This window comes from Tamandua tetradactyla, chromosome 4 (assembly GCF_023851605.1).
Source record: "Tamandua tetradactyla isolate mTamTet1 chromosome 4, mTamTet1.pri, whole genome shotgun sequence".
NCBI classification, from domain to species: Eukaryota; Metazoa; Chordata; class Mammalia; order Pilosa; family Myrmecophagidae; genus Tamandua; species Tamandua tetradactyla.
Window position 1 is genome coordinate 72,460,888 of NC_135330.1, and position 21,582 is coordinate 72,482,469.

General features: G+C 39.6%; 1 protein-coding gene and 1 pseudogene across 3 annotated transcripts in view; both read left to right on the plus strand.

The window, feature by feature from the left end:
• The window catches only part of RPS6KC1 (ribosomal protein S6 kinase C1), a 306,592-nt gene that overhangs the window by 50,573 nt on the left and 234,437 nt on the right, over positions 1-21,582 (plus strand). The window lies entirely within an intron of this gene.
• LOC143679236 (nuclear transport factor 2 pseudogene) lies at positions 3,939-21,435 on the plus strand (annotated as a pseudogene).

The window sequence follows — 21,582 nt, forward strand, 5'->3', positions numbered from 1 at the left end:
GTCCACAGTCCATCAACGTTCTCAATTTTAGAGAATTTCATTGTTCCCAAGAGACAGAAAACCAGTAAACACACCCTCACTGAATAGGAGCTCTAAGCCACCTTTTGATTCTTGCCCCTCACCCCATTATTTACCTCTGCTGTTGCTGTGGTAGTACTGATGGTTTCCTTTTGAAAATAGTTCATAGCATGTGATAACAGTTTTCCCCCTGTACCCTTGACTTAAACACTCTTTGTACAGGGATCATAACTTTGAAGTAATTCTTGCAAGAAATACTTCATATTTCTAGTGTGAATCAGTGGGACACGTAGGTCTATACAACCTCTTTCAATCTTGTTCATCTTCAATATGGTAATATCACTTATGACTCACTAGAGAACTACCTTCGCTCCTATCTATTCCCTTATGTTGGAGTTCAACCTCATCAGCTAACGGTTCACTCATCTCTAGATTCTGTTTATCTCTAGGTCTCCTGTATTCTATATTATAAGTCTCTGATTATAGCTTTATGCTGGTCATAAAAGTGGAATCATACAGTATCTGTCCTTTTGTGTCTGGCTGATTTCACTCAGCATTATATCCTCAAGACTCATCCATCTTGTCATGTGCTTCAGGACATCATTTTGTCTTACTGCTGCATTATATTCCATTGTATGTGTATACCACATTTTGTTGATCCACTTGTCTGTTGATGGGCATTTGATTTGTTTCCATCTTTTGGCGATTGTAAATAATGTACTATGAACATCGGCGTGCAAATGTCTGTTTGTGTTGTTACTTTCAGCAACTGGGTTTATACCAAGTAGTGTTATTGCTGAGTCATAGGGCAGCTTGTTATTTAGTTTCCTAAGGAACCGCCAGACAGTCTTCCAAAGTGGCTGTACCATTGTACATTCGCACCAACAGTGTGTAAGTGTCCCAGTTTCTCCACATCCTCTCCAACATGTATAGTTTCCTGATTGTTTAATAGCAGCCATTCTTATAGGTATGAGGTGGTATCTCATTGTAGTCTTGATCTGCACTTCCCTTATAGCCAGTGAAAATGAGCATATTTTCATGTGCTTTTGAGCCATCTGTATTTGCTCTTCTGAAAAATGCCTATTTATGTCTTTAGCCCATTTTATAATTGGGTTGTTTGTTCTTTTGTTGTTGAGTTGTAAGATATATACAGGAAATCAAACCTTTGTCTGATATGTGATTTCCAAATATTGTCTCCCATTGAGTTGGCTGCCTCTTCACCTTTTTGACAAAGTCTTTTGAGGTGCAGAAGCATTTGATTTTGAGGAGTTCCCATTTATCTATATTTTCTCTTTTTGCTTGTGCTTTGGGTGTAAAGTTTAGGAAGCTACCTCCTATTACTCGGTCTTGAAGATGTTTCCCTACGTTTTGTTCTAGATGTTTTATGGTGCTATACCACAACTTGTTTAGCCACTTGTCTATTGATGGACATTTGGGCTGTTTCCATCTCTTGGCAATTGTAAATAATGCTGCTATAATCATTGGTGTGCAAATATCTGTGTCCTTGCCCACATGTCCTCTCAATAGATAACTAGCAATAGTATTGCTGGATCATATGGCAATTCTATACTTAACTTCCTGAGGAACCCCCAAACTGCCTTCCACAGTGGTTGTACCATTTGACATTCCCACCAACAGTGGATAAGTGTGCCTCTTTCTCCATATCCTCTCCAGCACTTGTCTTTTTCTGTTTTATTAATAATAGCCATTCTGGTGAGTGTGAGATGATATCTCATTGTGGTTTTGATTTGTATTTCTCTAATAGCCAGGGAAGTTGAGCATCTTTTCATGTGCCTTTTAGACATTTGTATACCCTCTTCTGAGAAGTGTCTGTTCATGTCTTTTGCCCATTTTGTAATTGTATTGTCTGTCTTTTTGTTGTTGAGTTGAATAATCTCTTCATATATTCTGGATACTAGACCTGTATCTGATATATCATTTCCAAATATTGTCTCCCATTGTGTAAGCTGTTGTTTTACTTTATTGACAAAGTTCTTTGATGCATAAAAGTGTTTAATTTTGAGGAGTTCCCATTATTTCTTTCTTCAATGCTAGTGCTTTGGATGTAAGATCTAGGAAACTGCCTCATATTAGAAGATTTATAATATATTTCCCTACATTTTCTTCTAAAATTTTTATGGTCTTTAGCTCTAATGTTTAGGCCTTTGATCCATTTTGTGTTAATTTTTGTATGGGGTGTGAGATATGGATCCTTTTCATTCTTTTGCTTTTAGATAGCCATTTCTCCAGGCGCTATTTATTGAAGAGACTGTTCTGTCCAGGTGAATTGGCTTGACTGCCTTATCAAAGATCAGTTGTTCATAGATGAGAGGATCTATATCTGAACACTCTATTCGATTACATTGGTCATATCTTTATGCTAGTACCGTGCTGTTTTGACCACTGTAGCTTCAAAATGCACCTTAAAGTCAGGTAGTTTGAGGCCTCCAACTTTGTTTTCTTTCTCAGGATATGTTTAGCTATTCGGAGCACCCTTCCAGATAAATTTGGATATTGTTTTTTCTATTTCTGAAAAGTAAGTTTTGGGGATTTTAATTGGTATTGTATTGAATCTATAAATCAATTTAGGTAGAAGTGACATCTTAACTATATTTAGTCTTCCAATCCATGAACACGGTATGCTCTTCCATTTATTTAGGTCTTCTGTGATTTCTTTTAGCTATTTTTTGCAGTTTTCTTTGTTTAGGTCTTTGTATCCTAGAGACCTGTGGGAGGGGTGCTGACTGCTACGGTTTTGGGAACTCACTCTTCTGGGTGGGCTCACAGCTGGTGCAACTTGTCCAAACTGGGGTACGCTGTGTGTCTAGTCACTGACTTGACCCCGGAAGTTGTTCTGTACTTTTTCTGGCTATTTACTAGGTGCTCTATAGGACGAACTAAATCGTACTCCTCACTAAGCCGCCATCTTGCCCTTTAGTATTTCTTCTAGGACTGGTCTCTTGTGAACTTGTTCTCTCAGCCTTTTATTTGTCCTTTAAAATTTTAGTTTCTCCCTCAGTTTTGAAGGACAATTTGGCTGGGGTTCACAGTTCTTGACTGGAAGTCTTTGTCTTTCAGGATCTTAAATATATCATACCACTGATCCCTCGCCTCCATAATGCCGGTTGAGTAGTCCAAACTCAGTCTTATGTGGTTTCCCTTGTATGTAGTAGATTGTTTTTCTCTTGGCTGCTTTCAGTATTTTCTCCTTCTCTTCAGCATTTGACCGACTGATTAGTATGTGTCTTGCGGTCAGTCTGTTTGGATTTATTCTCTATGGAGTTTGTTGGGCTTCTTTGATCTGCATATTTATGTCTTTCATAGAGGTTGGCTTGTTTTCCCCCATTATATTCTCGACTAATCTTCCTTGCCCTTTACTCTTCTCTTCTCCTTCTGGCATGCTGATGATTCTTATATTTGCATTCTTTGTTTTGCCCAGTGTTTATCTGAGAGCTAGTTCACATTTTTCCATCAGTTTTGTCATTTGCTGTTTTGAGTATTCAAAATCAATTGTCCTGTCTGTCCTCTAGTTTGCTGATACTTTCTTTTGCCTCTTCAAATCTGCTGTGTGTCTCTAGCATGTTTGTTATTTCTTCTACATCTTTAATCTCTGTGATAGCTGTTACTCTTCTATTTATTCTTTTGAATTCCTCTTTATGCTCTTCTAGTGTCTTCTTAATCTCCTTTATGTCATTAGCCATCCCACTGATTTTATTTCGTAAGGTTATATGAACATCTTTGATTAGTTGTTCAAAAATCTGTCTGTCCTCTGGTGTTTTAACTTGGTTGTTAGATTGGACTGCATCTGTCTGCATCTTCATATGGGTAATGATTTGCTATCTTTGCATCATGTAAATATCTTGATAGGGTCACTTTTGATGTTGATTTCTCTCAGTAGTCTAAAGTTTTGTATTTGTGCAATGGTTATGGAGCAGGATGTGGGGCATGGGAAGCGGCCTAACCATCTGGTGATGGGTTGTGGTGCAGGTATAGGCACGATTCAGGAATACTACGCTGGTGCTTGTGAGCATGGGGTGTTGGTCATGGGGTTGTGAATGCTTGATGCGGGTGTCATGGGGGTGAAGTGCAGTTCAAGCAGGTTTTGGAGGATAGAAGCAGGGTGTGGCATGAGAGACACAGAGACAGGGCCACCAGGAGGTGGATAGAGGTGCTGAGCAGTTCTGCTGGGGCTGGTGTGTGGGCAGGTGTTCTAGTATGCTAGCTGCTGGAATGCAACATACCAGAGATGGATTGGCTTTTAATAAAAGGGGATTTGTTTAGTTAAAAATATGTAATTCTTCAGAGGAAAGGCAGCGAACTTTCAACTGAGGTTCTTTCTTACACGGAAAGGCACAGGGCGATCTCTGCTGGCCTTCTTTCCAGGCCTCTGGGTTCCAACAACTTTCCCCTGGGTGATTCCTTTCTGCATCTCCAAAGGCCGGGGCTGAGCTGTGAGTGCTGAGAAGAGGTATGCTGAGCTGCTTGGGCTGTGCTACATTGAGCTCTTTCATTTAAGCTTCCAGCCAATTAAACATCATTCATTGCAGCAGGCATGCCTCCTAGCCGGCTGCAGATACAAGCAGTGACAGATGAGCTTCACATGCCATTGGCTCATGTCCACAGCAGTAGAACTAGGTACCTTCACCTGGCCAAGTTGACACCTGAACCTAACTACCACAGCAGGATACAGGTGGGTGTGTGACATGTGTGGGTTGTGGGTATCAGGGTATGGGGTACAGGGCACAGAAATTGGGGCACAGGGATGTTAGGGTCCTGGTATGTCCTTGCACAAGGGGAGGGGTCCAGGGGGTCTGGGATTCAGATGTGCAAGTGTGTATGACTATTGCACGGGTCACGGAGGTTGTGGAACATGTGTTGGGGGTGGGTGTTGATAGGTGGACAGGGCCATGGCACAGGCCCGCAGGTCCAGGGGTGGGGTGGTTTAAGGGTTCCCACTTGTGCAGGGCAGAGACTGTGGCACAGATGTGCCCGAGAGCACCTGTCAGTTATGAGAGAAGGCCCTTGTGATGTGGGGTGGGGCAGGGGTGTACACATGTGAGGGGCAGTGGGGGTGGGTTCCAGGGGTCAAGAGGTCTGTGCATAGGTGTGTGGGTGCCCTGCAGGGAAGGTGTGGCTGTTGTGGTGTGTGGATCTCGGGGGGTAGGATCCTGGTATGCATGGGTCTGGAGAGCAGGCCCCTGGTGTGCGTGGATCTGGGGGGGCAGATCCATGGTGTGCATGTGTGCACAGCTCAGGTATAGTGGGGTGGGATTGTGCCTGCATAGGCTGGGGCCAGATGTGGCCTGGATGTACATGCCAGCCCTTGGCCAAAGCTGAGGGGGGTTGTCGTTTGACTGGGTGCTTAGGCATTCATGCGTCTGGTGGCCAAATACTGATGTGCATGTGTATACAGCTCAGGTGCTGCCAGGCAGAGTTGAGACTGTATGGGGTGGGTGTGGGTATGCCCCAGGTTTGAAGGTGAGTGGCTATGGTGCAAATGCATAGGTTACTGCCTGCAGGGTGCAGGAATGGGGAGAAGGGTGTTGAGGGGCTGGCTGTGGGTGTGCGGGTCTTAAGAAGGGCAGGGTGAGACTGTGGGCTTGTACAGGAGAGATGGGTTGGGTTGGGACAGACTTGCAATCATGCACAGAGCATGGGTGTGGGGTGAGAATGTGTAGGGAGAGGTTATGGGGAAGGGATGTTCCAGGATGGTATTGGCTCAAGGGTACTTGGAGTGCCGTGGGGGATAGGTGATGTGGTTCAGGCGCATGAGGTGGAGTCGCAGGACTCTGGTTGGGAGCAGCGTACAGGGCTGTGGCACATTCAAGGAACCCTTGTCCCCATCTCCCTATCCATACAGTCCTAAAGCTTCTAGGTGTCCGTCTAAAAATGTATTCTCTAGGCTGTTTGTGCTAGCTGGCCGGTCTCTGTTTCTCTGCATCTCAGGTCTTTTGCTTTTTCAATCAGGGGCTTCCTATGTGGTATAGAAGACCTTCCAGGTCACTTACACCCTGGAATCGCTCTCCTGGTCTTTTTTCTGTCACTTCTCTAGCTATTCTGTGGTGCAGGGGTGAACTCGGCCTATCCTATCCCGTCATCTTCCCGGAAGTCCATACATATATTTGTATACATACATATAAATATTTTAGAATTACTGATAATATTTTATGATACCTTTTACCAAATATTTGCTAATGTGTATAATTATATCTATCTATTCGTCCTCTATATTTTAGGTATCCAGTCTTGATTAGAAAAATCCTTCAAAATACACAGACACAGGTATATTTAAAGATTATTATTGTAGATAAAAATTCTTGTTAACAATTTTCCTGGAATTTATATTTGAATGAGATGTCAGATGATGCTCTATTTTACTTTTCTTTCCGATATCTGTTCAATATTTCTTTTTTAAACTTTTTTATTGTGAAATATATATACAAAAAAGCCAGTACATTTTAACAAGTAGCAATAGAATATATGTCAAAGTTTGTGTGAATTACAGTTCACAATTGCAGGTTTTCCTTGTAGCTGCTCCAAGACACTGGAGACTAAAAGAAATATCAGTATAATGATTCAGCAGTCATACCCATTAGTTAAATCTTATCTTCTCTGTTGTAACTCTTCCTTCTCCTTTGATCCTTCTCCCAATATTTAGGGATATTTGGACTATTACCCATCCTAACTTTTTCATGTTGAAAACAGGTGTCAATAGTGTAGGATAGAGGGATGGAACTATTTGATATTCTTGGAGAAGCTATCCCCTCTGAGTTTCAGGACTTATCTGGCCTAGGAACCATCTCGAGGTTATAAGTTTCTGAAAGTAAACTTAGCACGTGAAACTTTTGTAGAATCACAGAATCCTAGCTGTTCTTTAAGGTTAACAAGAATGGTGTTGGTTGGGGTTTGGCAAACCATGGCATTTAGCAATAAAGCTTGCATGAGAGTAGTCTCTAGAATAGCTTCTTGACTCTATTTGAAATTTCTCCCTCATTGATACCTTATTTTGTATATTTCTTTTCCCCCTTTTGGTCAGGAAGGCATGTCTGTTCCTTGGTGCCAGTGCCAGGCTAATCCCTGGGAGTAATGTCCCACTTTGCCTTTCACCCCTGAATGTCATGTCCAACATAGTAGGGAGGGTAATGATTTTCTGGCAGAATTGAGAGAGAGGCTACATCTGAGCAACAAAAGAAGTTTTCTGGAAGAAACTCTTAGGCATAATTATAGGTAGGCTTAGCTTCTCTGCTACAGAAAGAAGTTTTTATATGAGCAAGCCTCAAGATCAAGAGCTTGGCCTATTAACTTGGGAGTTTCTAACGTTTGAGAGCATATCAAGGGTTTCTCAGGTGAGAACAGTTAATAGTTCCATATTTTTTCTCCAGTCCCTCAAGGGAGTTTGCCAGTAATTTTTTTTTATATGCTTTATGGTGAGGGTTGCATTTCATTCTTTTTCCATGAGGCTGTCTTGTTATTGCTGCACCGTTTGTTGATTTTTTTCTTTTTGGGAATGTGCATGGGCTGGAAATTGAACTTGGGTCTCCTACGTGGCAGGCGAGAATTATGCCAATATTTTAAAATTATCTGCCAACATACTGTAGGTTGTATCTGGGTATTACATAAAGTTAAACAGAATTATAAACCCTTATGCCCATTTTGGGCTTTCTGTGTTCGGTTTAAGTGGGCTATCCATGCAGGTTGAGTTGGATTATGTGCTACAAAAAATTCAGGTTTTGGACAAAATAAACCTCTCATCCTTTGGTCTCATACAGTAGGTGAAGGTCTAAAATACAGACAGTGTCTTCTTTTCCCTGTTTTCTGATTGATCTTAGTCCCAACCACATTGACTTTGTTCTTATCTCTTATTGAAACCTGAACTCTTTTTTTGGTTTCTTTAACAGTTGTTGTATGTAGCAGTGTTGACTTCAGAGATGTAGAACTCCGACTCTCAGTCTTAGGTGTCACACAGGTACCCAAAGTTCCAAGGAAATACCAGGTTGTACACATATAGCACAGCATCTCAGAATCTATAAATACCACAACTCTAGACTGAATGTGACTGGTATGTGAGCTTATAATCTAGGCCCCAATTTTCTTGTAAGTACTTTCTAAAAGCAACCAAACAGTATTTGTTCTTTTGTTTCTGACTTATTTTGCACAACATAATGTCTGTAAGGTTCATTTACTTTGTTGCGTGCCTCACAAGTTTGTTTTTTTCTGTAGCTGCACAATATTTCATCATATGTTTATACCACAGTTTACCTTTCTGCTGCTTAGTCAATGTGCTTTACAGCTGCATCCATCCATTAGTGTTTTAGCCTGTTAAACTGCTGCATTGTAACATATCAGAAATGGAATGGCTTTTAAAACAGGGATTTATTAAATTACAAGTTTACATTCTAAGGCCATAAAAATATCCAAACTAAGGCATCCAGATAAAGATACCTTGACTCAAGCAAGGCTGATATCTGTTACATGGGATTGTATGTGGCTGGCAGCTATTGGTTCTTGTTCCTGCTTCCAGCTTCTAATGCCATTGGTTTCCTTTGTATGTATGTATGGGCCTTCACTTAGCTCCTTTGGTATAAAATTATGGATTCTGGCTTGCTTAACATCTCTTAGGAAGGCACATGGCAATGTCTATTGGGTTCTGCATCTCCGAATACTCACGTGTAGGTGTTGCCATTCTCTGTTGGCACTCCAAGCATCTCCAAGTATCTGTGTCCCTGTTGGCTCTGAGCTTTCTCCTAGTGGTTCCTTTTTAAAGGACTCCAGCAAACTAATCAAGACCTACCTTGGATGGGTAGAGTCACGTCTTCATCTAATCAAAATGCCACACTCACAATTGGGTGTTCCAAATCTCCGTGGAAGTAATGCAGTCGAAAGGTTACACCCACACACTGGGTATGTCACATTTCCACCCCACCATATTGATCAGGATTAAAAGAAACATGACATCCCTCTCAAGATTGGATCAGGAAAGAGGACGTGGATTTTCTGCAGTACTTAACAGCTTCATACCAGCACAGTTAGGCATCTTGGATAATGTCCAAAATAAACAATGCATGTCTTACAGTATCCTCACTTAGTTTTGCAATCATCAGCACATTTACTTTTAGACAATTTTCAGTGCTCCTAAGAAAAAAATAGCAGATAAACACTCCCTCACCAAATAGCAAATTGAAATCTCCCCTTGACGATTGTCCTTCGCCCAATTATCTTGCCCTCGTATTGCTGTGATACTGTTGATGTCTTCCTGTTAACTATAAGCCATAGTATGTGTTGTTTGAAAGGATTATGTACCCTAGAAAAACCATGTTTTAGTCCTGATCCATCTTGTGGAGGCAGCCCTTTCTTTTAATCCCCATTCAACACTTTAGTTTGGAAACTTGATTAGACTGTCTCCACGGAGGTGTGGCTCCACCCATTCCAGGTGGGTCTTGATTAATTAACCAGAATCCTTTAAAAGATGAAGCATTTTGGACAAAGCTTCAGAATGACTAGAGAGCCATGAGAACTTCAAGAGCCCATGCAGCCAAAATCCTTTGGAGATTAAGAAGAAAAATGCCCCTGGTGGAGCTTCATGAAACAAGAAGCCTAGAGAGAAAGACATTGCCATGTTTGCCATGTGCCTTTCCAGTTGAGAGAGAAACCCTGAACTTCATCAGCCTCTCTTGAGTGAAGGTAACCTCTTATTGGTACCTTAATTGGACATTTTTATAGATTTGTAAGGCCTTAGAACTGTAAACATGCAACTTAATACATTCCCCTTTTAAAAGCTCTTCTGTTTCTTGTATATTGCACTCTGGCAGCTAGCAAACCAGAACAGTATGCAATAGTAGTTTTTCCCCATACCCCTCTAGCTGGTTTGAAAAGATTTATGTACCCTAGAAAAGCCATATTTTAATCCTAATCCCATTTTGTAAAGACAGCCGTTTCTTCTAATCCCTATTCAGTACTGTAAGTTGGTGTGCTGGTTTGAAAGGATGTATGTTCCGTAGAAAAGCCATGTTTTAATCAAAATCTCATTTCGTAAAGGCAGAATATGTACTATTGAATACTGTATGTTTGAAACTGTAATGAGATCATTTCCCTGGAGATGTGATTTGATTAAGAGTGGTTGTTAAGATGGATTAGGTGACATGTCTCCACCCATTTGGGTGGGTCTTGATAAATTTCTGGAGTCCTGTGAAAGAGGAAACATTTTGGAGAATGAGAGATGCAAAGAGAGCAGAGAATGCTGCAGCACCACGAAGCAGAGAGTCCACGAGCCAGTGACCTTTAGAGATGAAGAAGGAAAACGCCTCCTGGGGAGCTTCATGAAACTGGAAGCCAGGAGAGAAAGCTAGCAGATGATGTTGTGTTTGCCATGTGCCCTTCCAGCTGGGAGAGAAGCCCTGAATGTGTTCTCCATGTGCCTTCTTTATCACTTAAGAGAGAAATCCTGAACTTCATCGGCCTTCTTGAACCGAGGTACCTTTCCCTGGATGGATGCCTTTGAATGGACGTTTCTATAGACTGTTGTAATTGGGACATTTTCTTGGCCTTAGAACTGTAAACTAGCAATTTATTAAATTCCCCTTTTAAAAAGCCATTCTGTTTCTGGTATATTGCATTCTGGCAGCTAGCAAACTAGAAAAGTTGGATACTTTAATTAGATTATCTCCATGGAGATGTGACTCAATCATATGTGGGTATTAAACTTGATTAGTTGGAGGTCTGTCTCCACCCATTTGGGATGGGTCTCGATTACTTTACTGGAATCCTTTAAGAGAGGAAGCATTTTTGGAAAAATCTTCAGATTCTGAGAGAGCAGAGAATGACAACAGAACTACATAGCTACAAAACGTGAAGAGTTCCTTTGGAGAATGAGGAGAATGCCACAGAACCACAAAGCAGAGAGTCCATGTGCTGGTTTGGAAGGATGTATGTCCCCTAGAAAAGCCATGTTTTAATCTAAATCCCATTTCATAAAGGCAGAATAATCCCTATTCAATGCTGTATGTTTGAAACTGTAATCAGATCATCTCCCTGGTGATGTGATTTAATCAAGGGTGGTTGTTAAGCTGGATTAGTTGATGACATATCTCCACCCATTTGGGTGGGTCTTATTAAGTTTCTGGAGTCCTATAAAAGGGAAACATTTTGAAGAATGAAAGCAATTCAGTGAGAGCAGAGCAGAACGATACAGCCACAAGAAGCAGAGTTCACCAGTTAGTGACTTTTGAAGATGAAGAAGGAAAATGCCTCCTGGGGTGCTTCATAAAACAGGAAGCCAGGAGAAGAAGCTAGCAGATGATGCCAAGCTCACCATGCTCCCTTCCAGGTAAGAGAGGAACCCTGACTGTGTTCACCATGGCCTTTCCAGATGAGAGAGAAACTGTGACTGTGTTCGCCATGTGCCTTTCCACTTGAGAGAGAAACCCTGAACTTCATTGGCCTTCTTGAACCAAGGTATCTTTCCCTGGATGCCTTAGATTGGACATTTTTATCGACTTGTTTAATTGGGGCATTTTCTCAGCCTTAGAGCTGTAAACTAGCAACTTAATAAACTCCCCTTTTAAAAGCTATTCCGTTTCTAGTATATTGCATTCTGGCAGCTAGCGAACTAGAACAGTCCATAAACCAGCGACTTCTGGAGATTATGAATGAAAACACCTCCTGGGGGAGCTTCATGAAACAAGAAGCCTGAAGAGAAAGCTAGCAGACTTTGCCATGTGCCCTTCTAGCTGAGAGAGAAACCCTGAATGACATCAGCCTTCTTGAACCTAGGTATCTTTTGCTGGATGCCTTAGATTGGGCATTTCTATAGACTTGTTTAATTGGAGCATTTTCTCCGCCTTAGAAACAGCCATTCTGTTTCTTGTATATCGCATTCCGACAGCTGGCAAACTAGAACACCCTCAATTATTCTTTGCACAAGACTCATACCTTTGAAGTAGTTCATGCAAGAACTAATATAAAGTATTTGTGGTGTTAACTGGTGAGATACATGGCTCTGAACAACCCCTTCCAATCATTCTAATATCATTTCTTAATCTAACCTTTTCTAGTGGTCTTAATTATATATTTAATTTTCATATGCATTTTCATTAATTAAGGATTTTCTTTTTTTGTGACATTTGTCTGCCTATTATGATATCATTGCCTGATTTTATATTACTTAACTCAAACAAACTGTATTTTTGTCAACTTTGGGGAAATCACTGGCTTTTAATATTGACCTGGAATTCATGGGGCTCTTACATGAGTAATTGTTGAGTCTAAGAAGTTATGCCAGTTTTCCATTCATTGCCTTTTAATTTAAGTCCCTTCTTTTATTTTCACTTCTGTAATAATGGGTTGAACCCTTTAAGCATTTTTCCTCTATATTGAGCACGCTGTTAGACTTGGCAGTAGAGAGTACTGGAGGGATATTGTAGGAGGGTAAGGACTTTTCGAACATTCTTTTTCCAATGTGCTACTGATTTTGCTTCTTTTTGTTTCTGCTGCACTGTGGCAAGAGGTATTCTGCTCCAGCCATGTGCCCAGAGTGCAGTCTCTTGACAAGCTTACAGTCCAGCCAGGTTGCTGACCACCTTTCTGAGGACACTAAAGCACCTCAAGCCTACTGGAGAGTGGGCTTCTGACTCTTCAACTCCCTATTTTATCTTCCACTCAGCTTTGGCCCACCAGCACACTGAAGGATTGTGGTCTGTGTCCCTCTCGACAGGGACACTGTTGTACATTCCAAGCCTCACTGTATGGCTGGTTAGTGGACTTCTGAAGCCCCCCTCTCTTTCTACATGCTTGTTGCCAGCCTTGCCCTGCCATTACCCCAGAAGGCTGCTTGCACTGGCCTTCTTGACATTCAGCTAACTATGTACAGTCTGATGGCTTTTTATCATCTGGCTTGTGAGTGACTCCTGGTACCCTAATTCTCTTTGTGGGCCTACTTGCCAGCCTTGACCCACCTGAACTCTGGAGAGGTTTTTCCTATTTTTTTTCAGCAACTGTGGAGTGGCTCTGGCCCTGGGAACCCAGCAAACTTCTCTCCCATTCAATATGATGCAAACCACACCTTCTTCAAAAGCGTCTGAATCCCAGCCATGGGGGGTTGTTCCATATTCCTTCTATGGGTTGTCTCCCTCAACCCTAGGTTATTTTTTAGAGTTCTCCTCTCACCTTTCTCATTACTGTGTTTCATGGCGAATCATTCTGTGTTCAAATTACTGTGTAGATTTTGTCTCTTGGTTGGACCCTGACATTTACAGATCATACTGATGTTCTCTTTGATATGGGAAGAATTTGAGTTATCCTAAATTATTCAAGGGTGTGAAAGTTAACATGTTTGCTTTCTTAGATTGTTTTACATGTTTCATAACTCCTTGTTGTCTGGGGGCAAGATGCTGAGAATCTCATATAGTATAGTAACATCAGTGGTATATGTGCCAGAATGAACTGGTCTTCAAAAGCTTGTTGCTCTAATTCTTTAATTTTAACAAATATTTAATATTCACAACTTATTCTATTTTATTTTTTATTGAAATATAAGTAATAAATGAGGGGTACCTTGGATGCGCAATCAAAGAGAAAAGGATTTCTAGGTAAAAAACAATTGAGGTTGAGGGCAAGATTAATAGCAATAAAACCATTATTTCTAATTGGGCTGTCAATGCATTTTGTTACTAAACCAAGCCTTAGGGGATTCATGAACTCTTATTATAGTAGGCTATTAACCTTTGAAAAAAAATCAAACTGCTTGCTTTTGGCCTTTGAGCCCAGTATTCCTAAGTGCTTTACATTGCTGTTCCCTTCTCTGTTGGTTATAGTTACTATATAATATCTGATTCCTTACTTCTTTTCTTGGTACCTTTCCTGATTAAAGTTGTAGCTGCTCTTTGCCATTGCAACTATTGCCTCTTTTGGCCACTGCTTGGCTGCTACTGTGCCTGACAAGCATGGTTACATGCCAAAATTTGTTAGTCTTCTCTGATTAATTTCAGTCCAACTCATATTAATTAGAGATTTAATTCAAACAATCTCTGTTCTTTGTTAAACGTAATAGCCTTATAGTTGAAGAAATGAGCATCAGGATCCAGGAATTGTGAAAGGGAAGTGCTTTAGGATGTGATGTAGCTTCATTGTCTTTTTTTTTTTTTAGTATTTTTATTTAGAATCTTCACACACATACAGTCCATTCATAGTATACAACCAGTGGCTCACAATATCGTCACATAACTGTATTCATCACCATAATCATTTTTAGAACATTTGAATCACTCCAGAAAAAGAAGTAAAAGAAAAAAGAAAAATTTATGCATCTCATCCCCTTTACCCCTCCCTCATTGACCACTAATATTTCAAACTACCCAGTTTTTTACCCTTTATCTGCCCCATTATTTATTTATTTTTTATCCTTATTGTTATTTTTTTTTACTCATTTGTCCATACCCTGGATAAAAAGAGTATCAGACACAAGGTTTTATAATCACATGGTCACATAGTTGTACAGTCATCTTCATTTGTTTCTCCCTCATGCCATTGTCAGTTTTTTAAGTCTTGTTTACACTCCACTTTTATTATAAAGATGCAAATAATTTGGAAAAGTCATGAATCTGAGTTTCAAAAGTCATACTCAAAAGTGCGTTTGTATTATATATTTAACAGTCTTTTCCTCTCCCTCATTCTGATTCCTTGATAGTACCCTATGCTGTGTGATTTAGAGACTACCTTAGTTTTAACTACATATGTATCTTCAGCATGTAGGACTATATGTGATGTGTAAATGCTTAAAAATAAGTTGAACACATGAAAGAACAAGTTAAGATTTAAGAGGTGAGGTTTGCTGCTGCCGTTGCCACTGCTGCCGCCGTTGTGCTGGCCCCTAGGGTCTAAGTGAGGCTGGGTGACGCTCCAGGCACCAGACACCTGGGAGACAAGTCAGTTTGGCAGCAGAGTTGATCCAGCTTCGTTCAGCATCACTGCCAGTTATTTGATAATAGCAGAACCCAACTAGGAACAATTTATATTGATGCATCATGCCTTACTTGGGAAGGACAGCAGTTCCAGGGGAGAACCACCATTGTGGAGAAATTATCTAGCTTTCCATTCCAGAAAATCTAGCACAGCATCATGGTGCAGGACCATCAGCCTACACCAGGCAGCTGCATCATCAGCGTAGCTGTAGGCTGCGCAAGGCTGATGAAGACCTCATCATGGGGGTTCTGTCAGATGTTCCTATTAAAGAACATTTGTGATGTTTGGGTTTGCACCAATGACATGTTCAGGCTCACCCTGCACAGCTTCAAGTGACTGCCTCCCAGCCAGGCACGCATGCTGTTTTTCTCCCTCTTCTTCCTGATACTTTCACACTCCTCTAGATGCTCCACATATCAAACACAAACGAGCAGGGCTGCGTGGGAGTGGACTCAGTGTACTTATGCCACTGAGGTATTATGCATGATGTTTGGCTGCTAGACCAGTTGCATCTGACAGGACAAGTTTGTGTTGTACCAATGCATGCCTTGTAAAGACTTAAATAATGCAAAGTTTGTCTTTGTTATTGTTTTTTTATCTACTGACATGTTGCTCTAGTAACCCAAAGAAGTGAAAGAGAAAACAGCTGTGTCACCACCTAGGTATTGATTTGTTCAGATCTTTCAATACCTCACTATACAAGAAAACGATAGAAATTAAAAAAAAATTAAGAGGTGGAATAATTATAGGTGATGATGTCATTGTATATTTCACAAAGTAAAAATGAAAATATTTAAGTATATATAGTGCAGGCATACCTCATTTTATTGAGCTTTGCTTTATTGTTCTTCACATGTAATTTTTTTACAAATTGAATATATTTGTGGCAACCCGTGTAACACAGGTCTATGTTAGCACCATTTTTCAGTAGCATGTGCCCACTTTGTGTCTCTGAATCACATTTCGGTCATTTGCACAGTATTTCAGAGTCTTTCATTTCATTATGCCTGTTGTAATGATCTTTGATCAATGATATTTGATGTTACTATTGTATTTTTTGGGGGTCCACATATAAGACTGTGAACATAATTGATAAATGTATATATTCTGACTACTTCACTGACTGGACATTATTCCATCTCTCTCCCTCTCCTTGGGCCTGAAGAATATTTGAGGGCCTAGTGGCTAAGAATTTCCCAACCCTTACAAAAGACATAAACATGCAAATCCAAGAAGCCTATCAGACTCTTAGTGGAATAAATCTGAAAAGACCCACTCTAAGGCAGATACTAATCAGATTGTCAGATGTCAAAGAAAAGAAGAAAATTCTGAAAGCAGCAAGAGAAAAGCATTTCACCATATACAAGGCAAGCCAATAAGGCTCAGCATTGACTTCTTATCAGACAGTATGAAGGTGAGAAGGTGTGTTATATTTAAGATACTGAACGAAAAAATTGCTAGCCAAGAATTGTTTATCTTGCTAGTGATAGAGAGCTTAATATATTCACAGATAAACTGAAGCTGAGAGAGTTTGTTAACAAAAGACTTGCCCTGCAGGAAATACTAAATATAGTTCTGCTGGCTGAAAAAAAAAAAGACAAAAGACAGAGGCTTGGAGGAGAGCATAGAAGTGATGACGCTCAGTAAGGGTAACGGAAAGGATAAAAACAGAGAAAAGTAATAAATCTGACAAATAGTGAAAGGATAAAATGGTCAAAGTAAGGACAGCTTTTACAGTAATAACATTGAAATTTAATGGATAAAACTTCTCAATCAAAAGATACAGATTCGCAGAATATATTAAAAAAAATAAGATCCAACTGTATGCTGTTTACAAGAGACCCATTATAGACCCAAAGATGCAAATAGATTGAAAGTGAAAGGATGGAAAAAGATATTCCATGCAAGCAGCAACTAAAAAAAAGCTGGCGTAGCTATACTAATGTCAGACACAGTAGATTTTAAATGCAAAAATGGTATAAGAGACAATGAAGGACACTATATATTAATAGAAAAGGCAATTCACCTAGAAGAAATAATGATAATAAATATTTATGCACCTCTAATCAAGGTGCCCCAAAGTACATGAAGCGAACACTGGCAAAACTGAAGGGAGTAATAGATGTCTTTATAATAGTGGAATACTTCAACTTGCCACTCTCTCCAATAGATAGAACACCTAAACAGAGGATCAGTAAGAACGCAGATGTGACCCTGAATAATATGATAAATGAACTAGATCTAATTGACATATATGGAGCATTGCACCCCAAAGCAGCAGGATATGTAGTCTCCTCAGGTGTTCATGGAACTTTCTCCAGGCTATACCACATACTGGGGCAGAAAACAGGTCTTAATAAATTTTAAAGATTGAAATTAAGCAAAACAGTTTCTTAGATCACAAAGGAATGAAGCTGGAAATTAGTAATAACCGGATATCCAGAAATTTCACAAATATATGGAGATTAAACAACATACTTTTAAGACAATTAGTGGGTCAATGAAGAAATTGCAAGAGAAATTACTAGGCAAATAAAATTAAAGAAAAGTGAAAATGAGAACAAGTCACAATTGTGGGATGCAGCAAAGGCAATGTTGAGAGGGAAATTTATAGCCCTAAATTGCCTATATTAAAAGGGAAGGAACAGCTAAAACCTAAGACATAACCAAATAACTTGGAAAACTATAGAGAGATCAGCAAACTAATACCAACACATGCACTAGGAAAGAAATAACAAAGATTAACTGAACTACTGAAGAAGCTATAGAAAAGTCAGCAAACTAATACCAAAGCATGCCCAAGGAAAGAAGTAATAGAGATTAGAGCGGAAATAAGTGGAAAACAAAAGAACGATAGAAAGAATCAATGAAAGCAAAAGTTGGTTCCTTATGAAGATTATTAAAGTCAACAAACACTTAGTTAAATTGACAGAGACAAAGAGAGAAGATGCAAATAAACAAAATGAGAACTGAGAGGGGGTTTATTACCATGGACCCCAAAGAAATAAAAAAAAATGTCGTAAGGGGATTGTGTTAGTTAGGGTTCTTTAGAGAAACAGAATCAACAGGGAACACTCGCAAATATAAAATTTATAAAAGTGTCTCACATGACCACGGGAATGCGAGTCCAAAATCTGCAGGGCAGGCTATGACTCCAACGATTACAATGGAGGGTCTGGATGAACTCCACATAAGAGGCTTGCCGGCCAAAGCAGGAAGAGAGCCTGTCTTTCTGAATCCTCCTTGAAAGGCTTCCAGTGATTAGATTGAGCATCACTCATTGCAGAAGATACTCCCCTTGGCTGATTGCAAATGGAATCAGCTGTGGATGCAGCTGACGTGATCATGATCTAATTCTATGAAATGTCCTCATTTGCAACAGACAGGCCAGCACTTGCCCAACCAGACAAACAGGTACCACCACTTGGCCAAGTTGACACGTGAAGCTGACCATGACAGGGATATTTATGAACAACTATTGAACAATTTCCTAGAAACGCATAAACAGTCTACACTGACTTGAGAAGAAATAAAAGACCTCTACAAACCAATCACAAATAAAGAGATTGAATCAGTCATCAAAAATCTTCCCACAAAGAAAAGCCCAGGTCCAGATAGCTTCACAGGTAACTTTTACCAAACATTCCAAGAAGAATTAGTAACATCCTAATCAAACACTTTAAAAAAATTGAAGAAGAGGGAACACTACGTAACTCGTTCTGTATGGAGCCAACGTCACTTGGTATAATGAAGTGATGATGAAGCCAACATCACTCTAATACTTAAGCCTGCTGAAGATACTACAAGAAAAGTACAGACCAATCTCTGTAATGAATATGATTTTTTTTCAAAACTCCTCAGCAAAATGCTTTCAAATTGAATCTAACGGTACATGAAAAGAATTACACACCACTACCAAGTGGGTTTTATTCCAGGTGTGCAAGTGTGGTTTAAACTAAAAAAATCAATTAGTATAATAAATCACATTAATGAATCAAAAGGTAAAACCACATGATCATTTCAGTTGATGCAGAAAAGATATTTGACAAAATCCAGCCTCCTTTCTTGATAAAAACACTTTGAAAGGTAGAAATTGAAGCTCTGCCATATGGTAAACAGCATATATAAAAAACCCACTGCTAACATGGTATTTAATGCCGAGAGACTCAAATCTTTCCCTTTGAGATCAAGAATTAGAGAAGGAGGTCCACTGTTACTGCTGTTATTCAGCATTGTGCTAGAAGTTCTAGTCACAGCAATTAGGCAAGATAAAGAAATAAAACGTGCCCATATCAAATGGAAGAAATAAAACTTTCTATTTGCAAGTGACATGATCCTATAATTAGAAAATCCTGAAAAAACTGTGACTGAGCTATTTGAGCTAATCAAGTTCAGCAACACAAGAAATCAGTAGGATTTCTGTACACTTGTAATAAGCTGTCTGAGGAGGTAGATTTAAATATCTAAGAATAAACTAATGATGTAAAGCACCTGTACAGACAACTATAAACATCTCCAAAACAAATCAAAGAACACCTAAATAAATGGAAAAACATCCCTTGTTCATGGGTTAGAAGGCTAATGTTGTTATCACATTGATCTACAGATTCAATGCAATATCAGTAAAAATTCCAACAACCCACTTGTGCTGGTTTGAAATGATGTATGTACCCTAGAAAAGCTGTATTTTAATCTTTTTTCCATTTTGTAAAGACAGCTGTTTCTTCTAATCCCTGTTCAGTATTGTATGCTTGAAACTGTAATCAGATCATCTCCCTGGAGATATGATTTAATCAAGAGTGGTTGTTAAGCTGGATTTAATCAAGAGTGGTTGTTAAGGTGGAGGTGTGTCTCTACCCATTTGGGTGGGTCTTGATTGGTTTACTGGAGTCCTATAAAAGAGGAAACATTTTGAAGAATGAGAAATTCAGAGAGAGCAGAATGACATAGCCACGAGAAGCAGAGAGGCCATCAGCCAGCGACCTTTGGAAATGAAGAAGGAAAATACCTCCTGGGGACCTTCATGCAGGGAAGTCAGGAGAGAAAGCGAGCAGATGATGCTGTGTTCGCTGTGTGTGCTTCCAGTTGAGAGAGAAACCCTGACCTTGTTCACCATGTGCCTTCTCACTTGAGAGAGAGACCCTGAACTTCATTGGCCTCCTTGAACCAAGGTATCTTTCCCTGGATGCCTTAGATTGGACATTTCTATAGACTTGTTTTAATTGGGACATTTTCTAGGCCTTAAAACTGTAAACTTGTAACTTATTAAATTCCCCTTTTAAAAAACCATTCTGTTTCTGGTATATTGCATTCTAGCAGCTAGCAAACTAGAACACCACTTTACAGAAATGAAAAGCTAATTATCAAATTTATTTGAAGAGTAAGTGACCTTGATTAGCCAAAAGCATCTTGAAAAAGAATAAGTGCAAGGATTCATGCTTCCTGACGTTAAAGCATATTATAAAACCACAGTGGTCAAAGCAGCGTGTTACTGGTGTAAAGGTAGACATAGTGATCAATGGAATTGAATTGAGAGCTCAAAAATAGGACCTCAGATCTATGGCCAATTGATTTTTGACTCAGCTCACAAATCCGTTCAACAGACAGAATAATTTCTTCAATAAATGGTGTTGGGAGGGCGGGCCACGGTGGCTCAGCAGGCAAGACTGCTTGCCTGCCATGCCAGAGGACCCGGGTTCGATTCCCGGTGCCTGCCCATGTTTAAAAAAAAAAAAAAATGGTGTTGGGAGAACTGGCGACCCATATCCAAAGCAATGAAGGAAGACCCTTGTCTTACACCTTATACAAACATTTCTACAAAATAGATCAAAATCTGAATATAAGGCCCAGTACCAAAAATTATTAGAAGAAAATATGGTGAAACATCTTCAAGATCTAGTGATAGAGGTAGTTTCTTATACTTTAACACCCAAAGCTCAAGGAATGAAAGAAAAAATAGATAAACGGGACTTCCTCAAAAGTGAATACTTTTGTAATTCAAAGGACTTTGTCAAAAGGGTAAAAAGGCAACCAATTCAATGGGAGAAAATACTCTGGCTATTAGTTATATTCACTAGCTATTAGTTAAATGCAAATTAAAACCACAATATGATATCATCAGACACCTATTAGAATGGCCACTATTGTGGAAACAGGAAACTACACGTATTAGAGAGGTTGTAGTGAAAACTGGAACACTCATTCACTGCTGGTGGGAATGTAGATTGGTACAGCCGTTGTGGGAGATGATTTGGCAGTTCTTCAGGAGGTAAGTGTACAGTTGTCTTACGACACAGCAATCCCACTTTTCAGGGTGTACCCAGAAGATCTGAACATAGGGAAATGAATGGACATTTTCCCACTGATGTTCATAGCAGCATTATTTACGGTTGCCAAAAGATGGTGTTCTAGTTTGCTAGCTGCTGGAATGTGATATACTAGAAATGGAATGGCTTTTAAAAAGCAGGAATTTATTTTATTTTATTTTTTTTATTTTATTTTATTTTTTTTTATTAACGGAAAGAAAAAAAAGAAATTAACACAACATTTAGAAATCATACCATTCTACATATGCACTCAGTAATTCTTAACATCATCACATAGATGCAT